This window comes from Hydra vulgaris, chromosome 10, assembly GCF_038396675.1.
Source record: "Hydra vulgaris chromosome 10, alternate assembly HydraT2T_AEP".
Classification (NCBI taxonomy): domain Eukaryota; kingdom Metazoa; phylum Cnidaria; class Hydrozoa; order Anthoathecata; family Hydridae; genus Hydra; species Hydra vulgaris.
This window is the reverse complement of record NC_088929.1, coordinates 29239621-29251930: the sequence shown is the minus strand read 5'-3', so window position 1 is coordinate 29251930 and position 12310 is coordinate 29239621.

Genomic DNA, 12310 nt, shown 5'->3' with positions numbered 1-12310 from the left:
AGACTGTCGATAGACACCTTTTTTATTTTTTCCTCTTCCTGACAATATATCTTCTCCAAAAGGCCAAGGTTAAGACCAAGGCCAAAAGTTAAAAGGCCAAGGACAAGACCAAGGACAAGAGTTTTAAGGTCAATGTAAAGAATAAGAGTTTCAAGGCCTAGACCTCCGCAAATAGTTTCAAGACCAAAGACTTAAATTTTGTCTTACGTTAAGGCCAATTATTTAAAAAAACTGTATGTAACACTTGCTATGAAAATAAAACCACATGTTGTAGAAATAAACCTAGGTTATGCGTGGGATTTAACGAAGTCAGTAAGAAATTATACTTGTAGATATAATGAATACCGGAAACAAAAATACATAAAAATAAAGAATGAAAACTTTTAATTCTTTAATTTTATGTATTTTATTTTGAACGGCAAGGTCAAAATAATCAAGGCTAAGGCCAAAATTTTCAAGATCAAAACCAAGGCTAAGACCAACAATTTTAAGGCCAAGAACAAGGCCGAGGCTTTAATTTTTGGCCTTAATACAAGACCGAGGCCAAAGCCAAGGACTAACAACTCTGGTACTAACCCATTTGTTTGGTTTTTTATTTAAAAAACGTGTAAACACTTTTTCAATAACTACAGAGTATAGAATTAATTTCTGATCCTCCTCATATTTTTGATTGTCATGATTAAGTTGCTCTGTTAAAACATTTTTAAATATTTTATAATTGTTTGTAGTTATTATCTGGAGGAAGGTTCTTTTAAGTGTATTCTGTTTTAATGCAAGATTTAGCAAAGTGCCATACCACAAAAGCAACAATGGATGTCATCAATAGGGAGTTTAGCAATGTCTAAACTCTCACCAGACCTTAATTGTACTGAGCATGTAAGGCAAAGCTTTAAAACAGCGTTTTTAAAAATCCCAGACACCAAAACCGCCAACAACTCATCACAATAATTCAAAAGAATAGGCTTTCATCACCCAGGAAGAATGTTATTAAATTATTGAACGTTTTTGCGACAGAATTTTGGAATGCTGATAAAAATGGTCGAATAACTCACTACTGATCAGTAAAAGTGTTCTAAATAAATCTTGTGAAAAAATCAATAAAAAAAATAATCTAAAAACTGAGTTACAGTCAATAATAAAAGTTAACTAGGTGGGTCAAAAATTGTTCACCCTGTATTAAAAAACTACTATCACAAACAATTTTCAAGGAACCATGCACAAATTAAGGATGTTTTTAAACTCTTTTTAAACACTATTTGAAGCAAACCGACTCACAGTGATCAGGAATAACTTAAAATAAGGCCATAATTAATTTTTGTTGAAAAAAATTATTCAAAATTGCTGAATTCATAATGTAAAAATGAATCCATGATGTAAAAAAGGTAGACAAGTAAAGAATTAAAAAATCTTTAAAATAGGGTCAAGCATGGTCAGTGGGAAGGGAATATTATTTTTGTAAAAAAATGTAATCAAAAAGTAAATTTTTAAATAATTCATTTCTATCAATCAAAATTCTGTTGATAATAGAAAGATTCTAAGCATCAATAGTTGTTTAATTTTATATTCATTTTATACAAAAGTGAAAGTGAAAGTGAAAAAAACAAAAAAAGCTTTTGCATGCATAAACATAGATTTTTTTGATATATATACTTTTGCACGCATATACATTTACAGTAAACTTCCGGTTGTTCGAACTGGCACTTATTCGAATTTCCCGCTTATACGAACCAATTTTCATTCCCCGTGAATTTTCTTTAACAAACTCATGCAAATATCCATCAGTTATTCAAACTAGCAGTTATTCGAAATGAATAATGAACAGTTTGTTTATTTAAAGATGGGTTTTCCCATTAAATATGGAGTGCTTCTTTAATTTTTAATTTGTTTTTGTTAGAAGCAGTATCCAAAATTTTAAAACAATTATAGTTACTTAGATTTTTACAATTAACAGATGAAATTAAATACTTATAAACATTAGATTGTTTGTCACTTGTAAGATGCTCATGAATCCTTGTTGTTAAGTGTTTGGAGGTTTCTCCAATATAACTAGCATTACACCCAGCACAAGAAAATTTGTAAACAACATTGGATTTGAGCAGCTTAGGAAGTAGATCTTTTATACATAAACTGTTTTGTAATTTGTTGGTAGTGAAAATTATACTAACTTTACAATATTTTTTAATGGTTTTTTAACATTAGATTTAGTAAAATTTGAGTAAAAACCTATAAATGGAAGCTTATAATATCTTATATTATGGTTATCAATACTATTTATCACAGATGGATTTAACTTTTTATCAACAAATAATTTAATTTCAGTGTCAATTATTTTAGGTGGATACTGGTTATTTTTTAAAACATTAGATAAATTTTTTATGTTCTTATCAAATCCTAGCCATGTGTTGTTGATTTTATAAGTTCTATCAATTAAACAACGTATAAGACTAATTTTATAACAATAGGGAACAAAACTGGAAAATTTTTGTAAAAGACCAGTATATATTTTTTTGTGATAAACTGATGTGGAAAGCGAAACAGACTTATTGATAAGAATTCTAAAAATGCAATTTAATTATCTTGTTCTTTTTCCATCGTTTTAAGTTTTTATGTGAAAAAACATTCCTGAGCTTCAAACTCTGACTTAAAAATAGCGATAATATCATCCACATAACGTTTATAGAAAATCGGTATGGAGGAAGAGAAATTACTAACCCATTTTTGTTCGTAAAACCCAATAAAAATATTAGCTAAAATTGGCGCTAAAGGTTCTCCATGGCAACGCCATCTAATTGATCATAATATTTCCCGTTAAATAAGAAATGAGAACTGGATGTTGAGATTTGAAGTAATTTTTTGAACTAAGATTTAGAAAAATATTTTAAGCACGTTTCATCTTTCAAGTATAAATCAGTAGTTATATTTATAGTTTCATTAAGTGGAATATTAGTAAATAAGCTTTCAACATCATAGGAAACTATATATTTGTTAGTTATATCAACTTGTTTTAATTTCTCAACAAAAGAAAAAGAGTCACAGTTGGATATAATTTAGGTATATAAAGAGACAATAATTCAGAAAGATATGTGGCAAGTTTATAATTATATGTCCAGATTGTTGAAATAATTGATCTAAAAGGTGGTAGAGAAGAATCTTTACTGAGTTTGTGCATCTTATTTTACATAAGATAAATGCATAAATTCTTGCTGTTTGTGAACCAACCAGGATAAATTTTATTGAAAACATCATTTTCAAAACAATTATGTCTTTTAAGTTTCCTACGATACCCTTGTAAAGATTGTTCTCTTTTAGTAGTTGGATCGTCTTTTAAGTCCTTAAATTTAGTTTTATCACTTATAATATTAGTTAAAGATTTAATATAGTCAACCTTATTAAAAATAATTATACAATTCCCTTTGTCTGGTTTTGTGATTATAATGCTTTCATTTTTCTTTAGTCTCTTCAATATTTTGTGTTTCCTTAGACAACCTTCAGATAGTGTGTATTCAGATAATTTAGACAATTCAGATAGTGTGTATATACATAACTGTTCGCTAAATGTATGCATATATCTAAAAAAATAACGTTACCAAAATATAAAAAATTGAACTCATTAAACGTAGTACAATGAAAATTCTAATATGGCGTCTACGCGAAAAGAAGACATGCCCGTATGTGGGGTCGTCACCTTTTTTTAATAAACTCTCTTTGTTTCACGCAAATTTTTTAGTAAAAATTGAACAAAAATGTCTAATTATTAATCAAAGATAAATATATTTTAAAGATTGAGAAAAGATCAAACTAAAAAGAATGCAACCGAATAGTTTAGTGTACTTCAAAACACTTTAATTTACTGGATTAAACATTAGGAAGACATAATCATTAAGAGTCAGAAAATACGGAGCTAAGAGACAAAAGTTAAGTTTTGGTTATTTTATTGATTGAATTATATTTATATTATTAATAAATACTATTATTATTTTTAATATTTTTGGTTATATTGCTGTTCATATTACTGTTTGTTACCTTATTTCACTTCATTCAATCATTTCATTTTATAAACTATAGTACTTAAATGTCTACTCACTGCAAAGGTTGTTTCAAGAAAATTAATACAAACCATCACTACCTTCAATGCAATTATTGCCTAAACCTTTTTCATAAAAATGTATAATGCTGTCGTCTGAATGATATGGAATTGAGGATATTGAAAAACTCTAAAACATCTTGGTTATGTATTTCATGTAGAAAATATATTTTTCCATTTAGTTCTTTATCTGATAAGGAGCTGCGTCTGCAAACAATAAATGATAAAGTGATTCATATTAATAAACTCTCAAAAAACATATCATCTTTTCAAACACCATAGAGTCTAATCTTAATAATGAACTTAATGACATTTCCCATCAACTTAAAACAACAATGAAAATGACGTAAACCTCGAAGAAAACCCTTTTAATTGTAAATATATGGATATAGAATGTTTCAACTCTGCCAACATCGACAAAAATAATTTTTCTCTTTTTCATTTAAATATTGCTTCTCTTATTAAAAATTTTAACAAATTAAACTCACTTTTGTCTCTTATTAACCATGATTTCAGTATTATCGGCATAACTGAAACGAAACTAAAAAATGACATCCTACCAACTATCCCATTAAAACTTACTGGTTATGTTTATGAGCACAATCCAACAAAATCTTATTTTATAGGAGCTTTAGCTTATATATCTAGTACATTAATTTATAAACCTCGAAACGATCTTAATATGCTTAAACCAAAGTTTTTAGAATCTGTGCTTGTGGAAATCACTTTTCCTAAAAAATCAAACACCATTATTGGCTGTATTTATCTCCATCCTAATACGCATATTTTAGAATTTATTAAATTATATTTAATTCCACTTTTTGAAAAGCTATCTATGGAAAAAACAAAAAAGCCTTTTTAATAGGCGATTTTAATGTCGAGATAATTCTGTTTCAGGATTTTTAGACACTATTGCTTTAACTAACTTTCTTCCCTTTATTTCATTGCCAACAAGAATCACGAATCACTCCAAAACTCTAATTGATAACATATTTTCTAATGCAACTTCTACAAATATTTTTGCCGGTAATTTTACTTTTACGGTATCAGATCATTTACCCCAATTTTTAATACATCCATTTTATGGAACCAAAATTAATCCTTGTAAAAGCTGCATTTTTTGTCGGAGTTAAAAAAAATAACTTGCAAGGAATTATGTAGTGATTTCTCAAAAATTAGCTGGACTAATGTAATCAATGTGGACGAAGGTAAGACTAATAAGTCATTTGAAGAGTATTTCATAAGTTTCAATTCTCTTTTAGATAAACATGTACTATTAAAAAAAGTCAACAATCGCTTCTTATCAAAAGGTCTCAAACCTCGGATAACACGAGGAATCTTGACTTCAATTAAAATACGAAATAAAATATTTAACAAATTTCTTAAAATAAAGAATCCTAATAACAAACTCAATCTAGAAAAATCTTAAAAAACGTATAGAAACTTACTTGTTACTCTTAACCGTTGTAGTAAAAAGAATTATTCTAAGTTCTTCTCTGATAATGCCAAAATTTTAAAATTTACATGGGATGGTATTAGGAATCTTTTAAACATTAGCTCGAAAGTTAACTCATATTCTTCCTGCTTATCTTCTAACAATTCCATGATATATGACCCCATTAGAAATTAAGAATCTTTTAATTCATTCTTCGTTTCAGTTCCGGAAGAATTACAGAAAAATATACACTCATCCAATACTGATTTTAATAATTATCTTAAATCAATTTCATAAAACTTACTACAGGCAAAAACGAAGTATTATCTATTATGCTTTCTCAATACCTATTTCTAAGGCAATTCATAAAAAAGACTCAAAACTTGAATGTAATAAATACAGACCGATTTCATTATTATCAAATGTCAGCAAACCTTTAGAAAAACTTATGTATTCTCGTATTTACAACTTTTTGAATAATTCTACTTGTTTTCATATTCGACAGTTTGGGTTTCGCTCAATCACTCCACTTCTCATGCTTTTATTAGCATTTCTGAAATGATTCGTGGTGCAATTGACAGTGGTTCCTTTGCTTGTGATGTATTCATAGATCTTCAAAAAGCTTTTTATACGGTTGATCACAACATTCTAATAAAAAAATTAAACTACAACGGAATATGTAATGTTGCTAATCATTGGTTTTCTTAGGGATTATATTAGGGATCGCACTTAATTTGTTTCAATTAATGGATTTTAATCCACACATAAAGTTATTAAATATGGCGTTCCACAAGGTTCCGTTCTTGGACCGTGTTTTTTATTATATATAAATGATTTATCTTCTTTATTAAAAAATTCTATGGTACATCATTAGGCTGATGATACCAATCTTTTATATATCAACAAATCACTTACGACTCTTTGTAAAAAAGTTAATCAAGACCTTTATCGCTTATGTTACTGGTTAAATAGTAATCGTATTTCATTGAATGTCAATAAAACTAAATAAATTATTTTTTATTTCCTTAAAAAACTGTTGATAATATTAAAATTAAAATTAACGGAAAAAATCTTTTTCTGTCAAAATATATAAAATACCTTGGAGTATATCTTGATGAAAACCTATCTTGGTATAATCAACTGTATCATCTTAAAAAAAAACTTACACGAGCTAAAAGTATGCTTTCTCCAATTCGTTACTATGTTCCTAACTCCAAACTATGGAGTTAGGAACATAGTTTGGATAACATAGTTTGGATAACTATGTCATCCAAACTTTTCGAATGATTTATTCTCTTCTCACCTTTGCTATTGTAGTATTGTTTGGGGTCAAAAAAGAAATTTTTTTACTTAAGGGTTTGTCCATAGATTACGTAACGCGAAATTAAACTAAAAATGATTAAAAGTTTTCCCTCGCAGAGTCTTTACTTAAACCAAGTATATAAACAACCTTGCAAATCCAGCGAAAACCGCCGCGCAAAAGAGCAAAATGATCTACTTATATTTTTAAAATAAGTTTCGCGTTGCAATTTATGGACGATCCCTAATAGCATTGCTAGTTTACAACGTCACATCTATTAGAATAATGACATTTTCACCAATGAGATCTGATATCCAAAAAAAATTTCTGAACTAAAAATCCTAAAACTCCATAATCTTGTAAAGTTTTACAATTGTCTTTTTGTGTTTCACTTTCTTCAAAATAAACTTGCTCTTTTTTAAATTTTTTTATTAAAACAAATGAAATTCATAATCATCACACCAGGAATACAGAAAATAGAAAGCTATACTCTTCTTTTTTCAACACAATTAAACATGGTAAGTTTTCGATAAAACAACAATGTATTTCCCAATGGAACCAGTGTATTCCTGCATAATTAAAAAAGTCTAAAAAAAAATATCCCCTTGTCAAGGATTATTTACTGCTCAACAGAATTCAATTTAAAAATATATTGCTGGAGTGTTTTTCTTAATAATTTCACTCTGAACTGCAGTTTCTTTGATATATAATTTCTTTAACGAATCGAGTGGTTTGATTTTTGCTTCAATTATTATTTATCTATATTATATTTATTTATCATTGTGTTATTATTGCTACATTTTATGTTATTATTATTTTTAATTATTATCTATTAAATGTACATATAATTTATATTGTATTATAATTATTCCTAATATTATTGATACTTTATTATTATTGTTATTATTTTGTATTATTACTATAATTATTACATATATCATTATTATTTGTTTAACAATCTTTTCTTTTTTTTTCTCTCTTATTTATATTAATGTTTTTTAGATGTCACTCCATTGACTAGTTTGTAACTATATGAGTAACGCCTAACCAAATTTTATTAATTTACGATGAGCATTTGTAAATTTTTATTGATATAGTTAAATAGAAAAAAACCACTGCAACAGAATCAGTAAATTTCGCTTTCAATACTTTAGGTGCTCTTGACTAGCGCACTGATGCATCGCCAAGCGGAGATAGGATTTTACTTGCTTTTCTGATAAAAAAATTCAAATTTAATATTTTAAATATTTTTTAACCAAAACAAGTTAGTATAAGTTAATAAAAAAATGTTTATTTCAAATTTTTTTTTAATTTGCTTTTTAAGTGCGGGATTTTCAAGGGTAAAAAAACCCAGGTTTTCTCTAAATCTTTATATTACATACGATAGTTTCCAAATTTCCTCAATCGTTTTGCATATTTTCAAATAAATGATATATTTTGTAAAATAAAAACCAAGAAAAGAAAATAAAATGTTTGGATCATTGTTTTTGTGTGTCCGTAAAGATTGATTGATTAGATCATGTTACTACTGACGCAGCCAGTTTTTTATTTATCATAAATTTTCTGCGATAAATAGAATTTTTAGAAGTGAAATTATATTCTGGCTACCTCTGAAGTAACATGGTGTAATATCAATTCATTATAGTGGGTTTTATTAAAAACCGGTTAAGGTTTTAATAAAACCCATTTAAGTTAATAAGTATAAAAAACAACACTAGATGCAAAGCAGTATATTTGTTCTTAGTCTTTAAGTTATAACTTCTAAGTTAAACGTGGTATAATGTTTTAAAATGGTTACTATTAATCTCAGCAAACTTTTGTTTGATGATTTTCTTCTAAGGCATATTTTCACAAGTAAAAATGCATTTGCATGTGCTTTATTTTTGCAGTCCACGTTTTTATCACTTTATGCTGGTTACTCAATGAGTTTTAACATTTTTGAAAGCCTGTCTTTTTATATATTTCAATGAGTTTTAACATTTTTGAAAGCCTGTCTTTTTATATATATATATATGAGCAATTCCATTTTTAACTTATGTTACACGCGCAAATTAAACTTTTAGCTATTTTGTATGAAAGCTGTTAGTCTAAAGAATAAGATGAGCTAAAAAGTTTTGAGCTTGGCTAAATGAGGGCGAACTTATTACTGAAATGCCACCTAACTTACGTTACACGGAAAACAAGATAGAAAAATTGCTTCGACTTTTAGGTCAGATTTCTGCGAATCAGTAAAGCGGTTTGTATTAGAAGCTTCATAAGATCTTGAGACCTCTATACTAATTTAAAAAATATTTAAAAATTTATCAGAGGTGACCGACTAAGGAAACAAAACTTGTTTTCTTGATACTATGTAATTAACTTACGTTACATCACTAACGTTACCGAGCGATTATTTTCGTGGATTTTTTATATCTATTATCAAGAGCTAGAGTTACGTAACAAAAAGATTGCGAAAGTGTTCGATCATTAAAAATAATTAAGAAAAGATATTTTAAAAACTAGTGGCACTCTTCCTGACTGATTTATATAACATTTATTAAACTTTTCAAATCGAAAACAGTTTTTCCACAAGACGGAAAGCACCTTTAAAAGATTACTTCAATTTAATTACTTTTATTCGTAGTCATTTAAATAAGAAAATCTTTGGCTTGTCGAAGTTTTTACTTACACTTCTTTCGTTTATACGTATCGCCTTATTTTGATTAGGTTGAATTTTTAGAATGCGAAGTATTTACATTTAAAATCTGTTAAAATATTTTTGAGGGAGGAGGGGGGGGGGTGAATCCTCAAAAAGTACCTGACTGGCTTCTAAAATAAATAAAAAAAGTCTTCAAAACGAAAATTTAACCGACTGAATTGTGTCCAATACCCGACTAGTTGACTAAAATCGTGAAAAAACCGATGAAGGTAATACTCCCCCCCCCCTCGAAGAAGGTGATTTATCTCCCCCTCCTCCCCGTAAAATCGCCTTGGGTATATGTGATCGAATATGTTCAGGTATATGTGATCGTTTGTGACAGGAGGAAAGGGGTTGAGAATTAACAAATATAGGGTGACGTACTTTATTGATGACCCCCCCCCCCTCAATTCCATTTTCTAACGATTTGTTTTACTAAAACAAAAACAAAAAAAGTTTTAACTGATTTTTTTATATTAGGAGAATAGCAAATTATTCTTTTTTTTTTTTTTTTTTTGTCTAAATAAAAATATTGATATAATTCTTTTTTTTATGTGTATTTAAATGTCAACTAAAATAAGAATACATAAACAAATAAAAAAAACAATATAAATTATTTAATTTACATTAAAAAAAGATTTTTATTCTAAATTCTCCAAATATAAAAACTTTTTATTAAAAAGTTTCACTTTGAACCCTGTCAACCCAACGCGACGAGAATAAGAATTACGTAATGATGTAATTCATTTTGTAAACAAAAACTTAACAAAAAAGCGCCTGAACTTTAATAATTTGAAATAAAAATGTACTTTAACTAAGCTCGTTATTCAAAACTATAAACGTAAAAACGTAACATTTAATATTCTTTCGCAAATATTATTAAAAATCTTAAGTTTTTTAGCTGAACTTTAGAAAAAACAAAACTTTATCATGTTTTTGTTAACTTACGTTACATAAAAATTTCAAAAGTTCTTTTATTATCTTCATGAAATATATATATATTTTATAAAGTATAAAATCTGACCAATAATAATTTGAACATGTTAGCTCCATTTTCTAAATTAATTCCGATTATGCAAATAAATTCATTGTTAAAATAACATACTTTTTTTATCATGCGACAATGAAAAACACCTTAACTTACAGAAGCATAAAAATGACTTAAACAAATTAATTTTAGTACTAAAGGTATATTTTAAATAAACTTTTATGTGTCTACGTCAATATTCACTTGCTAAAAGTTGACAAAAAAGAAGATAAAAGTTGACTACTTCTTCATTTTTCGCGTAGAATTACCCATATATATATAATACATATAATGCTAAATAAATACAATTTATAACTTTTTTTAATAATAACAACTAATATATAGAAGATTAGAAAAGGAACAACAACCAATAAAAAAATCTGATTAAACAGGGTAATCATCTATATATATACATATATATATATATATATATATATATATATATATATATATATATATATATATATATATATATATATATATATATATATATATATATATATATATATATATATACTCTTGAATGGTCGACTTTAAATTTTTACCATGAAATGGCAGTTTTAGGTTTTTTTTTTAATTTCAAAGACCGGAAAATCTTTTCTTTTCTTTTTTTTAGTTATTTGATAGAGTGCCTGCCCAAACCAAACCCTCAGTCGATGTAGCAACATTCCGTTGCGTGTCAGGCTATTTGTCAGTCGATGTAGCAGTTCTCCGTTGCGAATCAGTCGATGTAAAAACTTTCCGTGTTGTCTCTCGTACCTACTGTGGTAAATCCGTGCATGTAGCCAATGGCGTACTTTATAACAGGCCTATATTCACCGTGCGGATGACGTCATAAACTGGAGGCGAACATTTTCTATTTCCTATATTTGTTCTATAACAATAACATCAAGTCGAAGTGCTTGCTAAATTATTTAGTCAATTTTTAAATTTTTAGTTTACTTTGTTAGGAACATGGGTCGTAAATGCTGTGTCACGAATTGCAACGGCAATTATGATAAAAGTTTTAAAGAAAAAACTTTTCGTCTTTGAATACCAGAAGAAAGAAAAAAGTAGTTGGCTGTTATACCAAGAGACAACTTACCAGATAAGAAAGACACCGTTGTTTGTAAAAGGCACTGATCTGTTGGATACATTTCGATAAAAGACTATGGCAAAGAAAGACCATGTGGTCCTCTATCTGTGTGTAAAACCAAGTTTAATACCTAAACCATTTGGTTGTTCTGTTGAAACAATGATTAGAGATTTTGAGTACTTTGCAATGTCACGTGCTACATATAATCATCTTCGAGAAGACTTTGAACTTCCTAGCATAACAACATTAAAAAAACTATCATCAAAAGTAAAATCTATTCATGAGGATATTTATCTACAAATGATTTTTTCAAACTTGACAGACATTAGACATAAAAACTGCATTTAACTATTAGATGAAGTTTATTTAAAGACTATGTTGCAGTACCATAGGGGAACAGTTTTCGGAAAAGCAGTTATTAATCCAAATGTTCTTGCATGTTATTTCTATATGTGATGGTAACAGGGTATATCAAGCCTTATTCAAGAAATTTGAGACATATGGCGTACCTTGGCAAAAGATAATATATATCTTCTGTATGATTTTGTGTACCTTTTAAAAAATGTTTGCAATAATTGGAACACTGGAAAGTCGCAGGAACTTGAATTTTTTGTTAATAAAGAAAAAAAGTTGCCAAATGGTCTCATATTGTAGCATTGCATAAATTAGAATCAAATCAAATGATTAAAATGTCTAAACTTACAGATGTTGC